This window comes from Anomaloglossus baeobatrachus, chromosome 6 (genome assembly GCF_048569485.1).
Source record: "Anomaloglossus baeobatrachus isolate aAnoBae1 chromosome 6, aAnoBae1.hap1, whole genome shotgun sequence".
Lineage (NCBI taxonomy): Eukaryota > Metazoa > Chordata > Amphibia > Anura > Aromobatidae > Anomaloglossus > Anomaloglossus baeobatrachus.
In genome coordinates, this window is record NC_134358.1 from 226743974 (window position 1) to 226770509 (window position 26536).

Sequence of the window (26536 nt, forward strand, 5' to 3'; positions counted from 1 at the left end):
TTCACGAACCTCCGGTAGTACCCCATCAATCCCAGGAACTGGCGCACCTCTTTGATGTTCTGAGGCCTGGGCCAGTTCTGGATAGCCGTGATTTTCTCAGGGTCCGGAGCCACACCTTCGGCACTCACTACATGCCCCAGGTATTGGACTTTGGGCTTCAGCAGATGACATTTGGAGGGTTTTAGTTTCATCCTGTACCTGGAAAGGGCTTCAAATACTTCTGCCAAATGTCCCAGTTGCTCCTCATAGGTCTTGGAATATACAATTACGTCGTCCAGGTACAGCAGGACAGTCTCAAAGTTGCAATGGCCCAAACAGCTCTCCATGAGTCGTTGAAACGTACCAGGTGCATTGCACAGCCCAAATGGCATGCTGTTAAATTCACATAATCCCATCGGGGTGGCAAAAGCGGTCTTCTCGCGATCCTCCTCAGCAACGGACACTTGCCAGTAACCACTAGTGAGGTCAAGGGTAGAGAACTAATTTGCAGATCTTAATGCAGTCAGGGACTCTTCAATTCTGGGCAGTGGATAGACATCCTTATGTGTGATGTTGTTAATTCGCCTATAGTCCACGCACATCCTCATAGTGCCATCTTTCTTCTTCACTAGGACTAGCGGGGCTGCCCAGGGGCTGCAACTATCACGGATGACCCCAGCCTCCTTCATACTTCTCAGCATGTCTTTGGCACACTGGTAGTGAGCAGGTGGTATGGGCCTATACCTTTCCTTTATAGGTGGATGAATGCCTGTGGGTATATGATGCTGAACCCCTTTCACCCTCCCAAAGTCTAATGGGTGTTTACTAAACACTTGCTCATACTCCTGAACCACCCTGTAGACCCCTTGTTTTTGATGTAGTGGAGTGGAGTCAGTACCTACATGTAACTCTTGACACCACTGTTCTTGCTGAATCTGGGAACTGTCTGTGGCTGACTGATCTGGTGTGGCTGAGGACTTTACTGTCTGGATGGAATTCTCACTCACAGTGTACAATTTGGCTATGGTAGCATACCTGGGCAGTCTAACCTCTTCCTCCCCACAATTCATCACTCGCACGGGCACTCTCCCCTTACGGACATCGACTACCCCTCTGGCTGTCAGTACTGTAGACCAGTGCTCTGAAGGTAGGGCCTCTACCACTGCCTGGTAATTCTGTCCACGGGAGCCTACAGCTGCCCTGCACCATATCATCATCTCACTCCGTGGGGGCACTACCACAGGAGCTGCATCCATTACCCGTACACCGCCAATTTCCCCACCAGACAAATTTACCTGTTGCATCTGCTGGAGGGCTCGAATCTCTCTTTGCAGGACCCTCTGGCGTCCCGCTCCTGCAGTTTCAGAGAGCTGTTGGAGCAGAAACAATACTTCCCCCATACAATTCTCAATAACATTAGTCCCCAAAATCATCTTAGGGTTCCGGTCACTAGGGTCATTCTGCACTACTATGAGTCCTTGGTGTGCTAACTCCACCCTGCCCACCTTGATGGTCACCTCCTTGAACCCGAGTTGTGTTACTGGTAAACCATTAACAGCGTAAATGGTGAGATCATTGTCCGGTGGGGCGAGTTCCTCAGTTGACCAGAATTTGGTATACATTACTTGGGGTATAGTTGTTACCTGGGAGACGGTATCAAGAAGTGCTGAAATCGGAATCCCATCCAAGGTGATGGAAACGATGGTCCTTCCTGCAACATACCGCTCCCGCCAGTCTGCTGGGCCTTGTTGATTTAGTCCTGGGGAGTGGCCCTTGGCCCCAGGGGTGGCCCGTTTAAAGGACAATAACGGGCGTAGTGACCAGTCTTGTTGCACCTATAACAAACAAGGTTTTCATACCGGTCACGGTTCCTTCCTCTGTATGTCGAGGTCCTCCCTCTCATCCAAGGGACGTCATCTGGGCGGTCAGCAAGCTTCTCCGCCGGCTTGGTCTTGAGCTGGAGCTGCATTGCCTCTAGGATCCTTGCAACATCACTGCGCAGCTGCTGCACCTGTAAAGACAAATCACTGGTACCACCTGCAGGCGCTGCTGGGGTCTTTGGCTCTGGCAGTGCTCTAACAGGAGGCGGCACATGTAGAGGAGAAGTGCTGGCTTGCCAGGATGGATGTAGCAGGAGAATCAGCTGGCTCTGGGGTTTGCAAAGCCTTGATGGCTCGGTCTTTTAAAACAGCAAAGTCCATTGCAGGATATTCCAGAGTCCACAGCTGTAGCTGCTTGCGGTCCTCCACTGACCTGGCCTTGCAGAAACTGTTCAACAAGCATCTTGTTTCCTTCAGCTTCACTGATGTGGATGGTTAGTTTGAGAGTCCGTAGCGCTGATTGCAGCCTAAGGGCATAGTCTCTAATGCTTTCTTGTGGGCGCTGCTTGCAGTTGTAAAACTTTATCCGGAGTTCTGCCTCAGTGCGGTTTTCAAAGGAAAGTCGCAGGCGTTCAAAAATGGCAGTTACTGAGGCCCGGTCCTGATCTGTCCAGGTTTCCGCCTCCAGCTCTGCAGCGCCTGATAACTGACAGAGTAGTACAGACGCTTGCTGCCGGCCATTCATCCCATACATATCCAGGAGTGTGCGGATTTTTCTTTTGAATCCTTGCAGTGTGTCAGGGGAACAATCATATTGTGGTAGCCAGATAGCGCCTGGCACATACGGTAAAGTCATTGCCATTATCGGCGCGGTCGCTCGTGCGTCCATGTCACCTTGATCTTGAGGGGGAACCGCCGCTGCTCTCGCTTCACTCGGCGCCGACATCTTTCTATGCCCCCTTGGTTTTCAGCGGCAAGATGGCGGCAACTGAATTATTTTCTTCACTTCGGGCTCAACAGTTTTGCAGAAGGCGCACGTCACCCAGGTTAGTGGGTCCAGTCCGATCCTGTTCGTGACGCCAAAAATCAATGTGTGACGCCCTAGCAGCAGTCGGACTGCTCGGCAGACACTTCGATGAAAAAAAAGGGTTATTTACAGGGGAGAATATTTGTGACGCCACCTGCGGTGTGCGGTAATAAGGAATACCGCCGCTGCCTTATGGGAGTGCCGGGGCTGATGGTATTGGGGCAGCCTGGTGGTGATTCCCTCCGCAGGTAGGGGCCCCGGGACTCAGGGTAGGGAATAGGTAGGAACAGTCTATATTGATATAGGGCCGGCAAGGCGCTGGGGAGCCAGGGTACTCACTCAGGTGTGATGACGCATTCAGTGGACACAGACTCTGAGGTAAACAAAGTCTCTTGGTACTGCTGCATTCGGTGACAGCACGTCCGGTGGTCCCTTTCAGTGATTCTGTGGTGGACTGGAGCCTTCCTCCATACACTGTGTACTGTGTGTCCCTGGCCCTGTTGGCTTGAAACCTTCGGGTCCCGTCCCTCTTTTTACTGGGGACCTGCTCTTAGCAGCTGGCACGTGGGATTTTGTGACTGCTCTGTGTGGGAAGTCCTATCCCTCCGTTGTGCTGACACCGCTAATCTCTGAGCCGTTGCAGATAGCACGTGAAGCTACTTCCCGCTGCAGGTTAATTGCCGGGTTGTGTGAAGCTACCTCCCGACTTAGGGGCCTGTCCCCCGCTGTGTGCTCGGCCCCCAGACCGGTTACTGTGGATCCGATGGCTGACGGTCCTCTTGCCCCGTCCAGCCCTGTCCTCCTCCAGTTTCCCGCGACTGGGTTTCCGTCTCCTCAGGCACAGGCCACTGTCTGCGACCCAGCCAGACTCTCCTCAGGGAGCTCTTAATCCCCGGGTCCTCTCTCCTTTTCAGTTACTACCAACTGTCTAACTGACTCCTCCCAACAGCCTGTCTGACTCATAGGTGGGCGGTTCCTTTCCCAGCTGGAACCACGCCCCCGGTGTGCCTGACAAGTGTAGTGTTTGGGTGACTAGGATTTGTGCTGTTGGTACAGAATCACTGTTGCGGACCCCGGAACCAAGGAGGATGGGCCCTGCACTAAGGATAGAGAATAGTGCAGTTCCCTGTGACACCCTGAACTAGTCCAGGGGTGTCACATATACATAAAAACACTTTCAGCCAGGTACATTGTCATGTTAGTCCCAGCCAGAAGCAGGGTCTAACAGGCAATCTGTCAGTGTAACACTGACAGGTGTAATGCATTGCCATGTTTGAGCATGACAATGCATTACACCAGTGATCAGAGGAATAAAAGATAAAATGCCACAGAGGGACTTATTAAAAAAGTTAAAAAAAAATAAAAAATTTAAAGGGAACCTTGCACCAGATTTGGCGACTATAAGCTGCGACCACCACCAGTTGACTCTTTTATATACAGCATTGTAACATGAAGTATATAAGAGCCCAGGCTGCTGTGTAGAATGTAAAAATCACTTTATAATACCAACCTAATGGTCGAAGCGGTGCAGAGTGGTCTCATGGGTGTCTCCGTTCTCAGATACCGGCGCCTCCTCTTTCGGCCATCTTTGTCCTTCTTCTGAAGCCTGGGTGAATGACGCATCCTATGTCATGCACACAGGCCGGCATTGAGGTCTCGCGCAGGCGCACTACAATTCTTTGATCTGCCCTGCTCACTGCAGATCGAAGTGCGCCTGTGCAGGACCAAAATGCTGGCTTGTGTGCATAACGTAGGACGCGTCATGGACCCAGGCTTCAGAAGATGTAAATAAATGATACCTCTGAAAACATCATCTTGTCCAGCAAAAAACAAGACACCACATGGCGTAGTCAGCGAAGGAAAAAACCCAAGAACTATAGCTTTCAGAATATAGTGATGCAAAACAATGCTTTCTACTATAAAATTTGTTTTTATTGTGTAAAAGCGGCAAAATATAAAATGATATAAATGTGGTATCGCTAAAATCATACTGAGCTGAACAATGAAGCTACCTTAGCAATTTTACCAGACGATGAACTGCGTAAAAAATAAAATTCCTGAATAGCTGATTTTTATTCATTCTGCCTCCCAAAAATCGGAATTGAAAGTGATCAAAAAATGTGCCCAAAGATGATACAAATAAAAACTTCAACTCATCCTCAAAAAACAAGCCCTCGCATGACTCAGTTGGCAGGAATATAGAAAAATTCTAGGTCTCTAAATATGGTGATGCAAAAGCTATTTACCCCTTCAAAAGCGGCCGATTTTGCGCTTTCCGTTTTTTTCCGCCATTCTTCTTCCGGGAGACGTAACATTTTTATTTTTCAGTCAATCTGGTCATATGAGGGCTTGTTTTTTTGTGGAATGAGCTGTACTAGTAACTGAATCCATGAGTTTTTTCCATATAGTGTACTGGAAAACGGCAAAAAATTTCCAAATGCGGAAAAAGTGCAAAAAAAAAAAAGTCCGATTGATTTGTAAGATATTTTATTCACTATGTTCACTATATAGTAAAACTGATATATGGGTGTGAGATCTCAGGTCGGTGCGAGTTCGTAGACACTAAACATGAATAGGTTTATTTTATATAAGGGGTTAAAACAAAAATCAGAAGTTTGTTAAAAAAAGTGGCGTACGTTTTGCGCCAGTTTCCGGGACCCATAGCGTTCTCATTTTTCGGGATCTATGGCTCAGCGACGCCATATTTTTTGCGTCTTGGACTGACCTTTTTAATGGTACGATCTTTGCTCCGATGCTAAGTTTTGAACGCCTGTTATTGCATTTTGCGCAAAATTTGTGGCAACCAAGAAACTTAATTTTGGCATTTGGAATTTTCTTTTTTTGCTGCTACACCATTTACCGATCAGATTATTTGATTTTATACTTTGATAGATCGGGCGTTTCTGAACAAAGTGATACCAAATATGTGTATATTTTTAATTTCTTTTAACCCTTTAATTTTCAATAAGGGCGAATGGGGGGTGATTTGAACTTTTAGGTTTGTGGGGTTTTTTTTTTTTAAATTTTAAAACTTTTTTTATTTTACTAGGTCCCCAAGGGGACTATAAGGATCAGCAGTCTGAAGACTCATTCATTTCTCCCGATCAGAGCAGCACCGCTCAGTACGGGAGAAATGATCATCTCTTGTAACAGCCAGTACTCGGCTGTTTCTTACAGGACCTGAGTCATGTAAGCTACAGGAGTCATCACATGACCCTGTGTTACCATGACAACCATCGGATCCACGTGAGCATGTCACGTAACTTCCGGTGGAGGCCTGTGAGTATTGGATTACCGCGATCGCCAATAAAATGTCGCTGTCAGATTACTTGCAGATTAGTGATGAGGGGGTGTCCCATTAGACGCCTGCCATGACTAATCTAAGACTTAGTGGCAGCTATGGACTGCCATTAACTCCTTATTACTCCGATTGTCACCGCACCAGGGTAATCGGGATGAGCCTGGTAAAGTCCTGGGACTGTCACATCTAATAAATGCGGCAATTCCGGGTAACTGCTGGCTGATATTTTTAGGCTGGGGGCTCCCAATTTTGGGTCTCCCTACATGAGAATACCAGCCCTCAGCTAAGAGGCTTTATCTTGGCTGGGTATCAAAACTGAGGGAGACCGCACAACGTTTTTTTATTATTTATTGTACTGTACGATATAGATCTGCCCACCGGCGTCTGTGATGGGTTGCAGTCAGACAGCTGTCACTCAGCGTGGGGGCGTGTCTGACTGCAACCAATCATAGGCGCCGGTGGGCGGGAGAAGTAGTGAATATGAAGTGAGCCTAATGAGCGGCCAGCACTTTCAGAAGCAGGAGAGGCCGTGTGAGCATTGTGACAGCCAGGCCAGTGATTGGTTAGTATGAAGCGATGGTGAGAGAATGGAGAAAAGTTGGTGACCTGCATTTTTGTTCACAAGAACAGATCTAAGACGCAACAAAAACATGATGTAAATGAGTAGCTAACATTGTGGTTGTGTTTTGGACTCTCCTCATTCATTTCAATGGGTGACAATGTGACCAAAACGCAAAAAGAATGAACATGCTGCTTTTTTGTCAAAGATTTTGACAAATGTTTGTCAATAATAATGCAGCCACTGGTATGGTATATGTTATGAAGAGACTGAATTACAGCAATAATACCTAAAATATAACTTTTATTAGTTCTTCTAAAAATAGGGAAGGATCACCTTGCCTATGCCTAAAATTCCATAGGTTGCAAGATCCTCCATGCCACTCAGAGGACTAGCATACCCTATAAACACACAATGACATCAATACATACATTAGTGCTGGCAAATTTCAACAGATATAACCGATATGGTCAAGATTATTAATGCAGATGCTCACTTAGATCCTATTCACAAATCAACAGTGGCGTTAATCACTAACGTGACCATAATACCCACAGGTGTGTGATTAATATGCTCCACATTCGGTTAAACAAGTCAGCATTAACCAGGGGTTTAAATAGCCAAGTTGTTAACCTGGTTATATCTGATAGGGAACAATCTCACCCAATTTGCTGGTGTCTTGTCTCCCAAATATGTTCAGTTAGTCCTCATATCCGGCGTTTCCAAAACGGACCCTCACCACACAAGTCCTGGACCCCTTATGAAGGGACTAACTGTCCTCTCCCAGAATCTCCTTCTCCCTTCTCCCGACGCGTTTCCTATATATCATTAATCAGGGGAGTTAAATAAGGAGACAACCTCTTACTGGGTTAATCTAGAATAGAAAGTGAGAATATGGGGAGAAATAAACGGGGGTTCTTTTTATAAATATGCAATAGCCCCCAAAAGATCTCACCCTATATGGAAGAATCAAAGAGATTGCAGCGACTTACCATATGGTGACAGCACATATCATATCTAAGTGAGCATCTGCATTAATAATCTTGACCATATCGGTTATATCTGTTGAAATTTGCCAGCACTAATGTATGTATTGATGTCATTGTGTGTTTATAGGGTATGCTAGTCCTCTGAGTGGCATGGAGGATCTTGCAACCTATGGAATTTTAGGCATAGGCAAGGTGATCCTTCCCTATTTTTAGAAGAACTAATAAAAGTTATATTTTAGGTATTATTGCTGTAATTCAAATGTTTGTCAAACAAAATGCTGACAAAAAAAATGCAACGTGCGCATGGAAATTCTGATTTCTCATAAACTTTGCTGGGGAAGCAAAAGCATGCAGTTTGCCAATGACACAGTGCAGTTTAAAATGCGACCAAGGTGGGGCGTGGCCTGGCTATGGAGGAGTGAGGACACACTTCATCTCGGCTCCCTAACCTGCCCTGGATAACAGCCGACTATACAGCACCCCAGGTCCCTGGCCCTGGAATATGAGCCACAGAAAGAGAGGGAGATCGGTCAGGCATCGGTCCTCTGAAGCTCAGACAGTGGCATACAACATATTTTTTCCCCAGGGCCTCAGAAGCTTCCTCCAGAGAAGCTCCACCAAATATGGCTGCCAGCCTTCACAGCCACAAGGCAGCATACAGCCTGGGTGAGGCTCCACAGACCTGCAGCAGGTCCACTGATTGCCACCTGCGGTCCCGCAGCGAGGGAATTTCCACCAGGGGATCCGCTCGGTCGGGAGACACAGTAGGAGGTTCAGGTATACCCCAGTTTCTGTCCTCCTTGGACACCCAGCACGGGAATGCAGCCCTTGGAGAAGGTATAAACCTGTCAGCTCCAGAGATCCTCCTTCCCCCTCCTCCCCCTTGCTGCGAGGATGAGATCAGTACTCCAGGAGGGGGCCTCAGAGATCCACAGCCCCAGCAGACATGTAACAGCCCCCTGGGGAGTTTTGATAATGGACAGGACCCTGCACAGCCTCGGGACAAACAGCAAACACCAGCTCCTGCTACTGTTCCCCTCCACCTCTCTCCTGGCCCTTTCCTGTGTACTGCTATCCAGACTCAAAGCAGTTTAGCAGCGTCTACCCCACTTATCCTGGACTCAGAAGCACAAGGTACCAGTGGGGGATGGGAGGGTGAGAGTCTTGGGGAAATGATCCTGATAAATAGCCCTGCTGTGCCCCCTCTCCCTCCAGTGCAGAGTCTCGGGAATCGGCAGCAGGGGGCAACCACTTACACCAGGCCTGCAGCCCTAGCAACCACAGCAAGCTGTACTGATGCTGATAATTCATGTGCCTCACCTGTCTTGACTTCCCAGGGGATGGAAGTCCTGTCCGCATTAAAAGACCTCCGAGCCCGCATCAATACCATCCCCTCAAGGGAAGACATGGACATGATTGTAGCAAGGCTTGAAAAAGCGTACCGTGCAGAACTCTCTACTTTACGCGCCAATGTGCAGAAAATTGATAGCCAGGTCCAGTCTCAAGCCAATAAAATACAATCCATCCAGAGCGACGTTTTCTCTCACCAGCAAAGTCTAGATGCGCACGCTCAGCAAATACATTATCTCACAGAAGCATTAGATGATGCCGAGAATCTGGGCCGCCGCAATAACCTCAGAATCCGAGGCCTTCCTGAGGAGGTAGACTCCAGAGATCTCCCACGGGTTCTACAACGGGTGTTTAACAAAATTCTGGATGCTCCCCCTGCTAATGAGATAGAGCTGGATAGGGCTCACAGAGCTTTGGGGCCCAGATCGTCTGACCCTAACCGTCCCCGGGACGTCATTTGCAGGATCCATCACTACGTGCAAAAAGAGGCCATCCAGCAAAAGCTCAGACTCAGCTCAGCTCTCTTCCAAAAGGTCAAGCTCCAGATCCTGCCGGACCTATCCCGCCTCACCCTTCAGAGGAGACGAGCCATAATACCACTTCTAGATCTGTTTAGGGCACACAACCTCACTTACAGCTGGGGATTCCCGTTCCTCCTGCAAGTACGACATGACGGCCAAATGCATATTCTTCGTTCCGCTTGGGACATTGATTCCTTCACAGCGGCCCTCCACATCCCGCGGATTGAGATCATGGACTGGCCGGGCATCCCTCTGGAGCCCGAGGGAGGCCCGCGGCGACATCGTTCCAGAGACCGCCGTCAATGAGAGGGATGAACTTTCGTCAAAAGAATCCCTGCTTCTCGGTTCCGTATAAATCTGGTTGTTTTCCTGAGTTATGGGGGAAGGGGGGTTCTATCTCAGGGACTTTTCATTTTACAGTTTTGCCAATTGAGGTTGTGGCGTTCTACATTTGCCTGATTTTTCACTGATGTCGATTTAACTTTTTCTTTTAGGCTGTATGCTCTGCTGGTGTGTGGAGACTCTTATGCAGTATGAGCCCGGGGAGTCCACCTTGAGGTCCCCCTGGCCCATAAACTTGGGGACCCAGATTCGAAGCTTGACAAGATGTCTTTCTCCTGATTCTCCCTTTCTCTATGCTTTCTCTCTCAATTCTGCTTCTGGGCCGTGGATAGTGGGCTTTCACTTCTGTATTGATCACCTTAATCCGGGGCAGCAAGGGGGGCCCCTCTCCCCTTGGTAGAAAGCCTAGCCCCCCACAGGGGTCCAACGTCTTTAGGACGTTTAACTTCTTTATCCCAGCTAGTGGACTGAGCCCATTAGTCCACATCTTTTTAGGGTTCTACTCTATCTCTACTTCCTCGATCCTCCTCTCATTTAACCTCTAATCCTTCCTTCTTTCCCTTTGTTTGTTTCCTGCTCTCTCTTCCTCCTTTCAATCCTAGCTCCCTCCCTTTCCTCTCTCATCCCTCTTTTCTCTCTCCCACCCTCCTTGCCTCCCCCATCCCTAGACTAAATACCTCATATCGTGGAGCAATGGCGCAGATTAATGTTGCCTCTTACAACACCAGGGGTCTCAACTCGCCTCGGAAGAGATCGCAAATTTTATTTGAAATGCACAAAAAACGGATCCACATACTTATGTTGCAGGAGACTCACTTCAGGAAGGCCATCTCCCTGCACTGAAGGACAGGAACTACACCTCCTGGTTCCACAGCCCCAACCCGGCTTCCAGGTCTGGGGGGGTCTCTATTACCCTTCAGAGGTCTTTGACCCACACGATTGTGGATTCCTTGGCCGACCCCAGAGGTAGGTTTCTTTTTCTGAAATTATGCATTGGCTCCACCGTATATACAATTGCCAACTGGTATCTCCCCAACAGGGATCCCTCTCGGGCCTGCGCCTCTATTCTGTCCCGTCTGGCTGAATTTTCTGAGGGCATGTTAGTAGCTGGTGGAGACTTTAACCTCACACTGGACCCAGACATAGACACCTCGTCAGGGCGTCATTTTATACCACGCAGAAAACTTAAGGCCCTTAAACGTGACATTCAAAATATGCAGTTGGTGGATGTATGGCGTGCCCTATACCCCACCACAAAAGATTACTCCTACTACTCCCCAGCCCATTCATCATATAGCCGCCTCGACATGATCCTCCTGAGCCAACATGTCCTGACGTGGCAGGTTGGAGCGTCTATTGGGAACCTTTCTCTCTCCGATCACGCCCCGGTCTTTGCTCACTTGACTCCTCCAAATAGCTCACAGCGCCCATGGACTTGGCGCCTCAATGAAAATTTGCTTAATGATCAATTGTGCTGTAGTGAAATACGGAGCCACATATCTGAATTCTTGGAAAATCATGCCAGTGACCCGACTCGTCTTCCGACACAGTGGGAGGCGCTAAAGTGTGTAGTTCGAGGTTTATTAATTAAACATGGCTCTAGATTGAAGAAGGAGAGGTCTTCCCTTATCACAGAGCTCCTACAGCAGATTGCCTCTTTGGAAGCCGCACACAAGCAATTCCTTTCCGCCACGGTTTATGCGGACCTCACAAAGGCTAGGGAGGGGCTGAGGGACCTTCTCGATCAAAGGTACAGGAGACAAAGGGCCAAGTTAAGTCGATATTTATATGAGCATTCAGACAAGTGTGGGAGAGCCTTGGCTCGTTATCTGCACCCCAGAAATGGGTCCGACCCAAGATCCCATCCAAATTGCAAACCTGTTCTGTTCGTTCTATGATGACCTCTATAATTTGAAGGGGCAGTTTAGAGATATGCCGCCACAATCTTTCCAGCGTAAAGTTAACGAATATGTGCAGCAAACTGCACTCCCTCAGATCTCTGAAAGGGATGCGGTAGCCTTGGAAGAGGACTTTTCCACAGAAGAGATCCTCGCCATAATTAAAGCCTCCCCGAATGGTAAGAGTCCAGGGCTGGACGGATTTACCTCAAAGTTTTATAAGATATTTGGTGACCAAATTGTCCCTTTCCTCACGAGGGTTTTTGGCTCTGTATCTGGAGACTCCCCCTTTGTCGCCCAGTCCCTAAAAGCACATATTAGTGTTCTACCCAAACCGGGAAGGATCATTCATCTGTCTCTAACTACAGAACCATCTCCCTCATCAATGCTGACATCAAAATTTTTGCCAAGGCTCTCGCCAATAGACTGGCTCCACTTCTTCCCGGTATTATTCACACTGATCAGGTTGGCTTTGTATTGGGTCGTGAGGCCAGGGATAATACCAACAAAACCCTTATTCTTATGGCGCGGGCTAAGACCAGAGGTCTCCCTACGTGCCTTCTCTCCATTGATGCAGAGAAGGCCTTTGATAGAGTCAGCTGGGAGTTTGTGATGGCCTCTCTGCGGCAGGTGGGACTGGGAGACAAATTCATTGAAAGGGTCTCTTCCCTTTTATAGGAATCCCTCTGACAGGGTCAAAGTCAATGGGTTTCTCTCATCACCAATTGCAATACATAATGGTACACGTCAGGGGTGCCCCCTTTCCCCCCTACTTTATGTCCTGGTTATGGAACACCTTGCCGTGGCCATCAGAAACAATTCCAGTATCCACGGGATAGGGGTGGGGGGTGGAGAATGCAAGGCAGCTCTTTACGCAGATGATCTACTTCTGTTCATTTCACAGCCTCGCCTTTCCTTCCCCTCGCTTATTCAAGAGTTTGAAAAATTCAGTCACCTCAGCAACTTTAAGGTCAATTACTCCAAATCCGAGGCATTAAACATATCTCTGCCTGATGCTAAGGTGGATCATATCAAGAAAAATTTCCCCTTCAAGTGGCAGGACTCCGCCATTACTTACTTAGGGATAACAGTCCCCATGGATCTCTCAAAACTATATCAGCTTAACTACCTTCCCCTTCTAAACAGGACAAGAAAGGATCTTACCTCATACAATAGTAAAAGACTATCCTGGTTTGGACGAATAAATGTTATCAAAATGGACGTTTTGCCTCGCTTTTTGTACTTGTTCCAGACGGTCCCCTTGGTTCCTCCTGCGGCCTTTTTCTCCAGCCTGCAGTCAGTTATCACGCGCTTCGTGTGGGGAGATAAGCGCCCGAGGATAGGCTTCACTACCCTTTTCAGACTTAAAAGCAGGGGGGGGCTGGATTGCCCAACCTTAAACTCTATCATAAAGCTGCTGTACTGATGCGATTACTAGATTGGCAATATCATGGGGCCACAAAGCAGTGGGTAAGCCTAGAAGAAATGGACCATGAGATCCCCTTGCATTACCTCCCTTGGATTAGCTCGGGCTCCAGGGGCCAGCCTCTCTCTGAGGCTGATCTCTTGAGGGCGACATTGAGGACGTGGGATTTAGAAACCAAAAGGGGTCGTCTGTCCAGGGGGTGCGGTCCCCTCTCCCCTATCTTTTCAAACCCAGATTTTGCCCCGGCAGTTGGGGCCGATGTTTTCCTGTGCCGGAGGAGGAGTGGGGACGTGCGCTTCTTTCACATACTTCAGGGATCCCCATTGCCCACATACGACTTGCTCTCTGCCTCTGCCTTGGGGAGGGGCCATACCCTGGTTTGAATACTTCCAGATCAGGTCTTTATTGAACGGATCAGGCCGGGAGGCACTTTATGCTGCCCCCCCCTCCTCGTTTGAAAAGCTCTTTCTTTTAGAAGAGGCTCCGGGACATACCCTGTCCCTTATCTATAACCTTTTGATCCAGAAGGGGGATGTGGACGAGCTCAAATTTGTGGGGGGATGGAGTAGAGACTTGGGCGTGACTATCCGGGTTGAGGAATGGAGGACTGCTTTTCTTTTCACTCACAAATTTTCTAGGGCTTGTTCGGTCCAGGAAAAGGGTTATAAAATTCTCACCCGCTGGTACCGCTGCCCTCATGCCCTACACGCAATCTTCCCTTCAGTGTCAGACAGATGTTGGCGGTGTAATCATGAGAGGGGGGATATGTTGCATATATGGTGGAGCTGTAGCCTCATTAAGCCTTTTTGGAGTGGGGTCTTCTCGGCATACAATAGCATTAGTGGGGAGGCCCTCTCTGGTTCTCCACAAATCGCTCTCTTATCTATACTACCGGGGTCTGTTAAATCTCAGAAAATGGGACTATTGCGGTTTTGCCTAGCTGCTGCCCGAGCCGTGATCCCCAAACACTGGAGGTCCACCCGTGCCCCCGCCTTGGATGAGTGGCTTGAGGAGATGGCCTCCCTTTACAGAATGGAGAGTCTCACTGCTGAAATTCAGGACGCTACTGAAAAATTTATTAAGATCTGGAGTCCCTGGGTCATTTTTTTGGATTCTCCTGACTTCAGGTCCCTCTTTGGGGCGAGTTGAGACTCTACCTAGATTTTTCCTGCTAGTTATTCCCGGCCCTTTCTTGCCCTTCCCCATGATCCTTTTCCCAGTCATCATTCACTTTGTCTACTTCCCTCTTTCTTTCTCTCTTTATTTCTTTTCCTTCGACTGACCGTTATGTGCCTCTATGGCAGGGGTGGGGAACCTCCGGCCCGCGGGCCGTATACGGCCCGTGACGACTTTTTATGCGGCCCCCGGGCACATTCCCGGGGACCATTGTGCTTTGGTGGCAGCCGCGCTTTTCCCGGCTGCCGGCCCTTTAAATCCCACAGCCTGATGCCCTGTGGGTAGATGCTAGAATGTACGGGCTCTCTCCAGATCCTGACTTCCAGGACCTGACTGCAGCCCATACATTCTAGGCTTATCCCCGGCCTGTGTGCTCTGGTGGGCGGGTAAGCAGCAAGCTGCGATAAAGTCACACAGAAGAGCTGCAGCAGGTTTACCAGCCTCCCGAAACTGTGCTGTGTGTGTGTGACTCTCCCTCCCCCTCACTGCGAGTACTCAACCCATCGCTGCCCCCCCCTCCCCGCTCAGTGCTGTGTACACCCTCGTACTGTGTGTACCCCCCAATGCTGTGTGTACCCCCTCGTGCTGTGTACCCCCTCGTGCTGTATGTACCCCCCAATGCTGTGTGTACCCCCTTGTGCTGTATGTACCCCCTAGTGCAGTGTGTACCCCCTAGTACAGTGAGTACCCCCTAATGCTGTGTGTACCCCTTAATGCTGTGTGTACCCCCTCATGCTGTGTACCCCCTCATGCTGTGTACCCCCTCATGCTGTGTACCTCCTCGTGCTGTGTACCCCCTCGTGCTGTGTACCCCCTCGTGCTGTGTATACCCCCTCGTGCTGTGTGTACCCCCTCGTGCTGTGTACCTCCTAGTACAGTGTGTACCCCCAGGTGCTGTGTGTACCCCCAGGTGCTGTGTGTACCCCCTAGTGCTGTGTGTACCCCCTAGTGCTGTGTGTACCCCCTAGTGCTGTGTACACCCCAGTGCTGTGTGTACCCCCTCGTGCTATGTGCCCCCTAGTGCAGTGTGTACCACCTAGTGCAGCGAGTACCCCCTAGTACAGTGAGTACCCCCTAATGCTGTGTGTACCCCTTAATGCTGTGTGTACCCCCTAATGCTGTGTACCCCTTAATGCTGTGTACCCCTCGTGCTGTGTACCCCCTCGTGCTGTGTACCCCCTCGTGCTGTGTACCCCCTCGTGCTGTGTACCCCCTCGTGCTGTGTACCCCCTCGTGCTGTGTGTACCCCCTCATGCTGTGTACCTCCTAGTACAGTGTGTACCCCCCAGTGCTGTGTACCCCCAGGTGCTGTGTGTACCCCCAGGTGCTGTGTGTACCCCCTAGTGCTGTGTGTACCCCCTAGTGCTGTGTACACCCCAGTGCTGTGTGTACCCCCTCGTGCTATGTGCCCCCTAGTGCAGTGTGTACCACCTAGTGCAGCGAGTACCCCCTAGTACAGTGAGTACCCCCTAATGCTGTGTGTACCCCTTAATGCTGTGTGTACCCCCTAATGCTGTGTGTACCCCCTAATGCTGTGTGTACCCCCTCGTGCTGTGTACCCCCTCGTGCTGTGTACCCCCTCGTGCTGTGTGTACCCCCTCATGCTGTGTACCTCCTAGTACAGTGTGTACCCCCCAGTGCTGTGTACCCCCAGGTGCTGTGTGTACCCCCTAGTGCTGTGTGTACCCCCTAATGCTGTGTACACCCCAGTGCTGTGTACCCCCTCAGCGCGGTGTAACCCCTCACTGCTGTCCGTGCCCCCCCTAGTGCTGTCTGTACCCCCTGGGTGATGTCTATGCCCCCCCACCAGTGCTGTCCGCACCACCTAATGCTGTCCATGCTGCCACCAGTGCTGTCCATGCCACGGTGAGTGCTGCCTGTGTCCCCCTTATGCTGTCCATGCTCCCCAGTGCTGTGTGCCACCCCTCAGTGCTCTTAACTCGCTACTGCTGTCTGTACCCTCCCACTGCTTTCTATGCTCCCCAGTCCGTGCTCTCCTATTGATGTCTATGTTCCCCCAGACCTGTCTGTCTCCCTAATGCTGCCACCCAGTGCAGTGCGTGCTGCCACCCAGTGCAGTGCGTGCTGCCACCCAGTGCAGTGCGTGCTGCCACCCAGTGCAGTGCGTGCTGCCACCCAGTGCTGTGCGTGCTGCCACCCAGTGCTGTGCGTGTCCCCAGTCATGTCTGTGCCACCGCCAGGGCTGTCCATGCCCCCTACTGATGTATATGCCCCAGCCCCTCCTGTGATGTATATGCCCCAGCTCCTCCTGTGATGTATATGCCCCAGCCCCTCCTGTGATGTATATGCCCCAGCCCCTCCTGTGATGTATATGCCCCAGCCCCTCCTGTGATGTATATGCCCCAGCCCCTTCTGTGATGTATATGCCCCAGCCCCTCCTGTGATGTATATGCCCCAGCCCCTCCTGTGATGTATATGCCCCAGCCCCTCCTGTGATGTATATGCCCCAGCCCCTCCTGTGATGTATATGCCCCAGCCCCTCCTGTGATGTATATGCCCCAGCCCCTCCTGTGATGTATATGCCCCAGCCCCTCCTGTGATGTGTACTCCCAGTGTCTCCTGTAATTTATGCGCCCTGGCCCCTCCTGTGATGTGTATGCCCCCAGCATCTCCAGACAGAGACAAACCTGGAAAAGCAGCTGTGAGAAACAAGATGATCAATATCACCGAACATTACAATCGCACCAAAGAGAAGCAGCTCCGGCCACCACAATAGGGGTGAGTTAATCGTTTGACCAAATATAGCAGGGTTATTTTTCAGGTTGATAATGTTGTGCGGCCCCCAAAGGTTAGTAGGAAATTCCAAATGGCCCCCGGCAGTAAAAAGGTTCCCCACCCCTGCTCTATGGTATGAATGGTAAATCTTTGCTGTTTATGGTATAGCTTATGGATTTTATACTTTTATAATGGTTCAAGACAGAATGATATAAATGTTCTTAAATGTTCTTTATTATAACAAACTGTATATGGCTGCAACCATGCAAAGCCTTTCATGTTTCATTGCATTCTTGGTTTGTTTGTTTTTTGTTTTGTCTCTATTTGGGGGTTTGCCTTGGTCTGCAGCACTGCTTATTGTAACCAACCTTAATTTTTCAATAAAAAAGAGATTAAACATAAAATACGACCAAACCGCAAGAAAAAAAATGCAACGTGCACACATAGCCTTACAGCTTCTACTCTGTCGCTATGCTGGTGAAACATTGTGCACACTATTGTTACCCAAGATATCCATCTGAAAGACACAAATCAAAAGAAAGGTTAGCGCCTAATATAAAACAGGTCTCTGCAGATCTAGCAGTTATATAGAGCTCATGAAAATGCTGGACTACCTGACAGCACGCCAAGTAGTCCTCTTAATGATCAAATCACTGGTTAATTATCAGTAGATTATTTAAAAATACATTAAGAAGCCCAGTGAAGGACACACCGCTGGAACCAGGATCGCTGCCTCTATGTTATGCTGCTGTCAGATTAGTATCACATTTGGTAACAAAAATCTAGTGACAGATCCCCTTTAATAAACTTCTTGAATGTGGTTTTAAGCCCTATGAGGCATGCGGTTTTTACAATGATGTCACATTTGGGTGTTTCCTGTCACATAGGCGCCTCAAAGTAATTTCAAATGTGATGTGGTCCTTTCAAAAAATTGTTTTTGTAAATTTTGTTGGAAGAATGAGAAATTGTTGATAAACTTTTCACCCTTCTAACTTCCTAGCAAAAAAACAAACTGAAAAAACATCAGCTCACCCATCTATGAAGAGTGGTTGCATGGGAAGCTGACAGTGAATTACTTGGAAAAATAGGGGTTTCAGCATCAAAACTTAATAAAATTTCCTTTATTGAAAAAAACCCCACTAACAGTCGCAAAAAAAAAATATAGGAAACTGCAGTGAGTAACGAGACTGGTCCTAAACATGTTTGCTTGGATTATATGTAATTGCTTTTTTTTTTTTCAATAAAGGAAATTATAAGCATTTTTATGCTTAACCCCTTCACGACCTTGGACGGATCTATCCGTCCAGGATCGTGTCGGGTTAAGCCCCGCCCCCTGCCGCGGGCAGGCGGCGTGGATCGGCACACATATCAGCTGTTTTCAACAGCTGACATGTGTGCCTACTAGCCGCGGGTGGAATCGCTTCCACCCGCGGCCATTAACCCCTTAAATCTTGCTGCCAAAGTCTGGCAGCAAGATTTAAATGCGCGCGGCCATGTTTGTTACTCACCGCCGCCCCCACCGGAAGTCACGTGTGTTATCACGTGACTATCGGTGGTTGCCATCGTAGCACAGGGTCATGTGATGACGCCTGCTGCTACGATGTTTCACTTTCATTTTCCCTCGGCCGAGAGCAGAGGGAAAACCAAAGTGACTGAATCTGCTGATTACAGCGGTATAGCTGTGATCAGCAGATAGCGATCAGCAATCGGATTGCTGATCGCTATAGCCCCCTAGGGGGACTAGTAAAATAAAAAAAAAAGTAAAAAAAAAAGTTTTAAAAAATAAAAAAAAACAAAAAACCTAAAAGTTCAAATCACCCCCCTTTCCCCCCATTGAAAATTAAAGGGTTAAAAAATAAATAAATATACACATATTTGGTATCGCCGCGTTCAGAAATGCCCGATCTATCAAAATATAAAATCAATTAATCTGATTGGTAAACGGCGTAGTCGCAAAAAAATTCCAAACGCCAAAATTAAGTTTTTTGGTCGCCGCAAGTTTTACGCAAAATGCAATAACAGGAGATCAAAACGTAGCATCTGCGCAAAAATTGTACCATTATAAACGTCAGCTCGAGACGCAAAAAATAAGCCATCACTGAGCCATAGATCCTTAAAAATAAGAACGCTACGTGTTTCGGAAAATGGCGCAAAACGTGCGCCACTTTTATTGGACAAACTTGTGAATTTTTTTTAACCCCTTAGATACAAGTAAACCTAGACATGTTTGGTGTCTACAAACTCGCACCGACCTGAGGCATCACATAGATACCTCAGTTTTACCATATAGTGAACACAGTGAATAAAATATCCCAAAAACTATTGTACGATCACACTTTTTTTGCAATTTTTCCGCACTTGGAATTTTTTTGCCGTTTTTCCAGTACACTATATGGTAAAACTTATGGTTTCATTTAAAAGTACAACTCGTCCCGCAAAAAACAAGCCCTCATATGGCAAGATTGATGGAAAAATAAAAATGTTACGCCTCACGGAAGAAGGGGAGCAAAAAACAAAAACGCAAAAACGGAAAGTGCCCGGGGGCTGAAGGGGTTAAACCCCTATTTTTCCTACAAAATAAATCAGTATGTTTCAAAAATACGAGTTCATAGATACCAAACATGTATAGGTTTACTTTTATGTAAGTGGTGAAAAAAATTTCAGACATTTTTAAAACAAATTTGCACTTTTTGACCTCTAGCGTTCTCGTTTTTTGGGATCTGGGGCTGAATGATGGCTTATTTTTTGGGTCTAGAGATAATTTTTTGAATTATACTATTTTTGGATAGATGCAACGTTTTGCTCACCTCTTATTGCATTTTAATGTTTTGGTAACCAAAAAAAACGTAATTCTGGCGTTTTTTTTATTTTTTTTTTTTTTCAGATTAATTGACTTTATTTTGATCAGGCATTTCTAAACTTACCGATACCAAATATGTGTATTTTTTTTAAATAATTATTATTATTATTATTATTATTATTGTTTTATTTTCAATGATGCAAAAGGGGGGTGATTTGAACTTTTTAGGATTTTGGGGTTTTTTCATATTTTTTTAAAACTATTTCTTTAATGATTTTAGTAGTCCTCCTAGGGGTGGAGATCCACCCTCACCTCTAACCTGCACATGCGTGCTGATTAGCGAGCCCGTATTAAAGGGACAGACATGGCAAAGGACGTATATATGCCCTTGGTCGTGAAGGGGTTAAGTGCATAAAAATTAAACATTAGAAAATTGCGAGATTTTCACATTTTGTAAAATGTTCTATATTTTCATAAATAAATGCAAATCATATTGAGAAAACTTTACAACTAACATGAAGTACAACGTGACTTGAAAAACATCTCAGAATCACTAGGATCCGTTGAAGTGTTCCAGAGTAATTACCACATAAAGTGACACTGGTCAGAATTTCAAAATTTGGCCTGGTCAGGAAGGTGAAAACAGGCTCTAGCACAAAAGGGTTAAACACATGATACATATAGTGCCATTTTTGTTCATATAATGCTAGACTTCTGTTGCATTTAGATGGATAAATATGTCCCAGAATATTGTTAGAAGTGAAGGAGTCTGCACAATTTTACTTTGTGTTTTCAAGTGGAAGATTCAGTATGATACAGTGCAAATGTTTAGGCCCAAAATTCTCTATTGATTAGTTCTTACATATCTATAGATGATAGTAGCTGGGGCTGTTTTTTTTTCTCTAAAAAAAAAAAAAAAAAAGAGCTTCTTATAGAGGCCACTTGAAGGGGCATGGAACATTACTGCATAACTATGTTACTATTGTGTTCAAAGGATAGACAATACCTCCCCTGCTCACTAGTGGTGGATGTAAAAAGCTAGGATGTTATTTTAAATTTCGATTTATGCTGTAAGTTTGGAGCATTGTATCAGAAAAATGGAGTTAAAGTGTGTGTGTGTGTGTGTGTGTGTGTGTGTGTATGTGTATGTGTGTGTGTGTATATATATATATATTAGTTAGGTCCAGAAATATTTGGACAGTGACACAAGTTTTGTTATTTTAGCTGTTTACAAAAACATGTTCAGAAATACAATTATATATATAATATGGGCTGAAAGTGCACACTCCCAGCTGCAATATGAGAGTTTTCACATCCAAATCGGAGAAAGGGTTTAGGAATCATAGCTCTGTAATGCATAGCCTCCTCTTTTTCAAGACCAAAAGTAATTGGACAAGGGACTCTAAGGGCTGCAATTAACTCTGAAGGCCTCTCCCTCATTAACCTGTAATCAATGAAGTAGTTAAAAGGTCTGGGGTTGATTACAGGTGTGTGGTTTTGCATTTGGAAGCTGTTGCTGTGACCAGACAACATGCGGTCTAAGGAACTCTCAATTGAGGTGAAGCAGAACATCCTGAGGCTGAAAAAAAAAGAAAAAATCCATCAGAGAGATAGCAAACATGCTTGGAGTAGCAAAATCAACAGTCGGGTACATTCTGAGAAAAAAGGAATTGACTGGTGAGCTTGGGAACTCAAAAAGGCCTGGGCGTCCACGGATGACAACAGTGGTGGATGATCGCCGCATACTTTCTTTGGTGAAGAAGAACCCGTTCACAACATCAACTGAAGTCCAGAACACTCTCAGTGAAGTAGGTGTATCTGTCTCTAAGTCAACAGTAGAGAGAAGACTCAATGAAAGTAAATACAAAGGGTTCACATCTAGATGCAAACCATTCATCAATTCCAAAAATAGACAGGCCAGAGTTAAATTTGCTGAAAAACACCTCATGAAGCCAGCTCAGTTCTGGAAAAGTATTCTATGGACAGATGAGACAAAGATCAACCTGTACCAGAATGATGGGAAGAAAAAAGTTTGGAGAAGAAAGGGAACGGCACATGATCCAAGGCACACCACATCCTCTGTAAAACATGGTGGAGGCAACGTGATGGCATGGGCATGCATGGCTTTCAATGGCACTGGGTCACTTGTGTTTATTGATGACATAACAGCAGACAACAGTAGCCGGATGAATTCTGAAGTGTACCGGGATATACTTTCAGCCCAGATTCAGCCAAATACCGCAAAGTTGATCGGATGGCGCTTCATAGTACAGATGGACAATGACCCCAAGCATACAGCCAAAGCTACCCAGGAGTTTATGAGTGCAAAAAAGTGGAACATTCTGCAATGGCCAAGTCAATCAACAGATCTTAACCCAATTGAGCATGCATTTCACTTGCTCAAATCCAGACTTAAGACGGAAAGACCCACAAACAAGCAAGACCTGAAGGCTGCGGCTGTAAAGGCCTGGCAAAGCATTAAGAAGGAGGAAACCCAGCGTTTGGTGATGTCCATGGGTTCCAGACTTAAGGCAGTGATTGCCTCCAAAGGATTCGCAACAAAATATTGAAAATAAAAATATTTTGTTTGGGTTTGGTTTATTTGTCCAATTACTTTTGACCTCCTAAAATGTGGAGTGTTTGTAAAGAAATGTGTACAATTCCTACAATTTCTATCAGATATTTTTGTTCAAACCTTCAAATTAAACGTTACAATCTGCACTTGAATTCTGTTGTAGAGATTTCATTTCAAATCCAATGTGGTGGCATGCAGAGCCCAACTCGCGAAAATTGTGTCACTGTCCAAATATTTCTGGACCTAACTGTGTGTGTATGTATGTATGTATATGTGTGTGTGTGTGTGTGTGTGTGTGTGTGTGTATATGTATATATATATATATATATATATATATATATATATATATATATATATAATATATAATATATATATATATATATATATATATATAATATATAATATATATATATATATATATTATGTATGTATATATATATATATATATATATATATCTCTCTCCACCAGATTTAAGAGTACCTTCTCTATAAGTAGGCTAATTTAGAAAGTGAGTGCCTTTTAACAATTGTATAACATGCAGGGAAAATGAAAATACCCCCTGCCAAGTAGCTGCTGTGACGACATGGACCCTGTCAGTGCCTAGCATGAGTTAACGTTCTTAAAATTCGGCCAGACATGAAGATAGTTTGTTTATAGATGGGGGATAATCCCTCATTGTTCTACAAGACTCTTGGGAGTTTAATATTGAAGTTTTTATTGACTCATGTAATTGTTTGGCCACTGAAGGTCAGGCACTCATTGTATTAAGAGAGAGGGGAGCCAGCACGATCTGAAAATGGCATGCATCATATAAAAAGGAAATACACAATACCAAAAGACACGGTCGATCCCGTGCCATATTTACAATATGGATACAGCCATATACAGAATATTTTGTAAACAAAAAAGGAAGAATCTGTACAACGACTGAGTTGCAAAAAGCTTAAATTTTATTAGTACAAAAGCATCATAGCAAATAGACAATGTATAAAAAAGTAGAGACAAGTGGTATATGCCAGCAGGTGGCGCCCTCACCACACACAAGGCACATAGGAGCACATAGTAAATGAATCCATAAGTACACAGCTAGGGCATACCTATAAAGCAGGCAGCCCAAAGCTGGACTAATTATAAACAGACAAACAGTGCTCCTATGCAGTTAATCCAAGACATAGTAAAATCAGTAATACATGATAAACATGAACATAACCCTGAATCAAATGCAGTATATAAATATGACGTACCTATGAGTGTAGTGAGAGCCCAGTGGGGTTTTAGGCTGTGTTGGAGTTTTTCTAGCAATTCCATACTATGACAATATTTTTCAAATATTTTTCTATTATTGTGACTAACAAGGATTTACCATCTGGAGAATATTTTCCTTCATGGTATAAATTAAATTATATTTTGAGGTATTGCTGCTACATCACTTACTTGTTTTTTAATGTAAAGGGGTTTTTTTTGGGGCACCCTGTATGTATAATGATGAGTAAATGGTATAAACATGATTTTCATTAATGACAGGTTGATCTGCGTATATACATATTCTCTTTCAATATAGGTATACATGTATGCTATCTTATGAATTGGATGTTATATTTGAGTATTATACGGTAGTTCGCTGTGAAAAGTTCATTGGTGAATAGACAATTAAATCACGCTATAGGGATAAACCATATTGAAGCCCTGATATACACCAAGATGGCGATTTTCCCTCTAGGCACAGCACTATGAGCACTGACGCTGCGGCGCGCATGCGTGCTCCTGTCCCCCCTCCTCGTGGTGCAGTCGCGTCATCATGGGCGACAACGTCGCCCTTTCTGACGTGCCTGGGTCTCGTGGTGGGGGGAGGGAGCCTCCGCGTTAACGCTAGCAGCGTCCGGTAAGTGGAGTGCTCGTTACTTGGATTTACATCAGCTGTGAGGGAAGTATATAGGGCTGCCCACTACCCCTTCACATCACTCCCTGACGAAGATACGTTGAAACGATCGTTGGAGTGGTGTGGGGAGGGTCTGCCTAGGTAAAGTATCTGCAAGATCATTCAAATGTTTATCTGTTCTATCCCTTGCATGGGAGGTCTCCGCTAATTCCTCTCATGGGAATGGAGAAGATGTCTACTATTTATATATTATAGTTCTGGGAATTTATACCCGTTGGGTTTCAACACACTGCATACTAATGAAATAGAGATTTTTTCTCTTTAAATACTTAGAAGCAAGAGCAAGTACCGTATATGCCGGCGTATAAGACGACTGGGCGTATAAGACAACCCCCAACTTCTGCCCTAAAAATATAGAATTTGGGATATACTCACTGTATAAGACTACCCCCGTTCAGTATGCTTCAGTATGCTAAGAGCAGGGGGCCGCACTGTGTGAGGAGGTGTTTTTTTTACTGTCCAGTATAACCAATAGGATTAGTGCAGGGGCCAGCATGTAAGCTCTTCATTAATGTCCCTGCATGGATGCGAGGGGAATCTGGCGTTACTGCACTAATCCTATTGGTTATACTGGACAGTGAAAAAAAAAACCACCTCCTCACACAGTGCGTCCCCCTGCTATATATACGCTATATATCCGCTGTATATATACCAGTATATATGCTGTATGATATACCAGTACGGGGCCGGGCTGTGTATCGCGTTTCCATAACGACGAGGCAGGAACTTCCCTGCTAGAGCGCTGACATCAAGGCAGAGCTGCTTGCCTCTGATTGGCCAGCGCTCTGCCATTCAGCAGCGGTGACAGGAAGTTCCTCCCTCGTCACTATGGAGGCAGAATCCAAGCGTGGAACGGAGTGGAGCGGCGCACTACAGCACCCAGGTATATATCCGGCGTATAAGACGACCCCCCACTGTAGCCATTATTTTAAGGGGGTAAAAAGTCGTCTTATACGCCAGTATATACGGTATACAGATTTTTACATGGTATACATGAATTAGGGGAACACTTTGAATATAGTGCTCTGTGTTGCCACGAATAAATGTGAATACTATCATGAATCAGAAATTCTGTGGTACTAAAAAGGAAAATAAAGTATATCCTCTTGTCTTGATGCATTGAATATTGTAGTGATGAAAGAAATATTTAACCCTATGAATATTGAGGAATAAGGGAAGGTATACAGATTACAATTTATATACACAGATTAAATGAAGCATTATTATGAACTCAATGCTTTGTGACATTTAAATATATGAGAATTTCATTATGAACTAAATATTCTGTGATACTGTAAATTATTGAACTATGGTGGACCCTCTATCTTACACCCTGTTTTGTCAATCAATTTTTTAATATGTCTAAGTGTCTAGTGTTTATGTTTTTAATCATGTTAATAAAGATTGAGATATTGATTTAAATATGGTCTTTTGAAGTGTCTAGTATGGATTCTAATTGGAAACACTCTGGGACCACATTAGTTGTTTTCTAATAGCTGATAACTTCCTTGTGAGTAAATACAGGTATGTGTGCTCCATTATGGTTCTGCTTTTAACTTTATCTAGGAGGCCGCATGGCACATGAAATACATAATATAGGTTAGGACCACCTATTGAGATTTGCCGTGACGTTGGCAGGGGTGGCTCAAAGAATTGATCAATTATTTGCGAAAAATCTCATTTTTTTTTATTATAGTACAGTTGGAATAAATCTGTGAATTTTCACTTTTTATATGATGCATGCCAATTTCAGATCGTGCTGGCTCCTTTTACTCATTGTATTAAGATGTGTTTGCTGGATGCGATGTAACTTAGCTGTCTCTTCCTCGTCTCTGCAATTGACCATTATTACTGGAATATTCTGTATACGGCTTGAAATCTAGCCAATAAGAGCCCAGTCTTATCCACCAATCGTGAAGACCTCAATGGTCTGAATGGAGAGCTCAGGGGTATGAGAAGGACTGTCCATTGCCCAGAGAGACTCTTGCTACATTCTTACCAATCTAGGACCTGCGGATCCGATTGGCAAGCCATAACCTGGATTATAACACTATATGGACTTCAGCATCGAATGCAAGGATTCGGCTGTGATACCAA

At 45.9% G+C, this 26536-nt stretch overlaps 1 protein-coding gene across 3 annotated transcripts in view; it reads left to right on the top strand.

Moving 5' to 3' along the window:
* The window catches only part of TPMT (thiopurine S-methyltransferase), a 77962-nt gene that overhangs the window by 46284 nt on the left and 5142 nt on the right, over positions 1–26536 (top strand). The gene's annotated exons all lie outside the window — the stretch shown is intronic.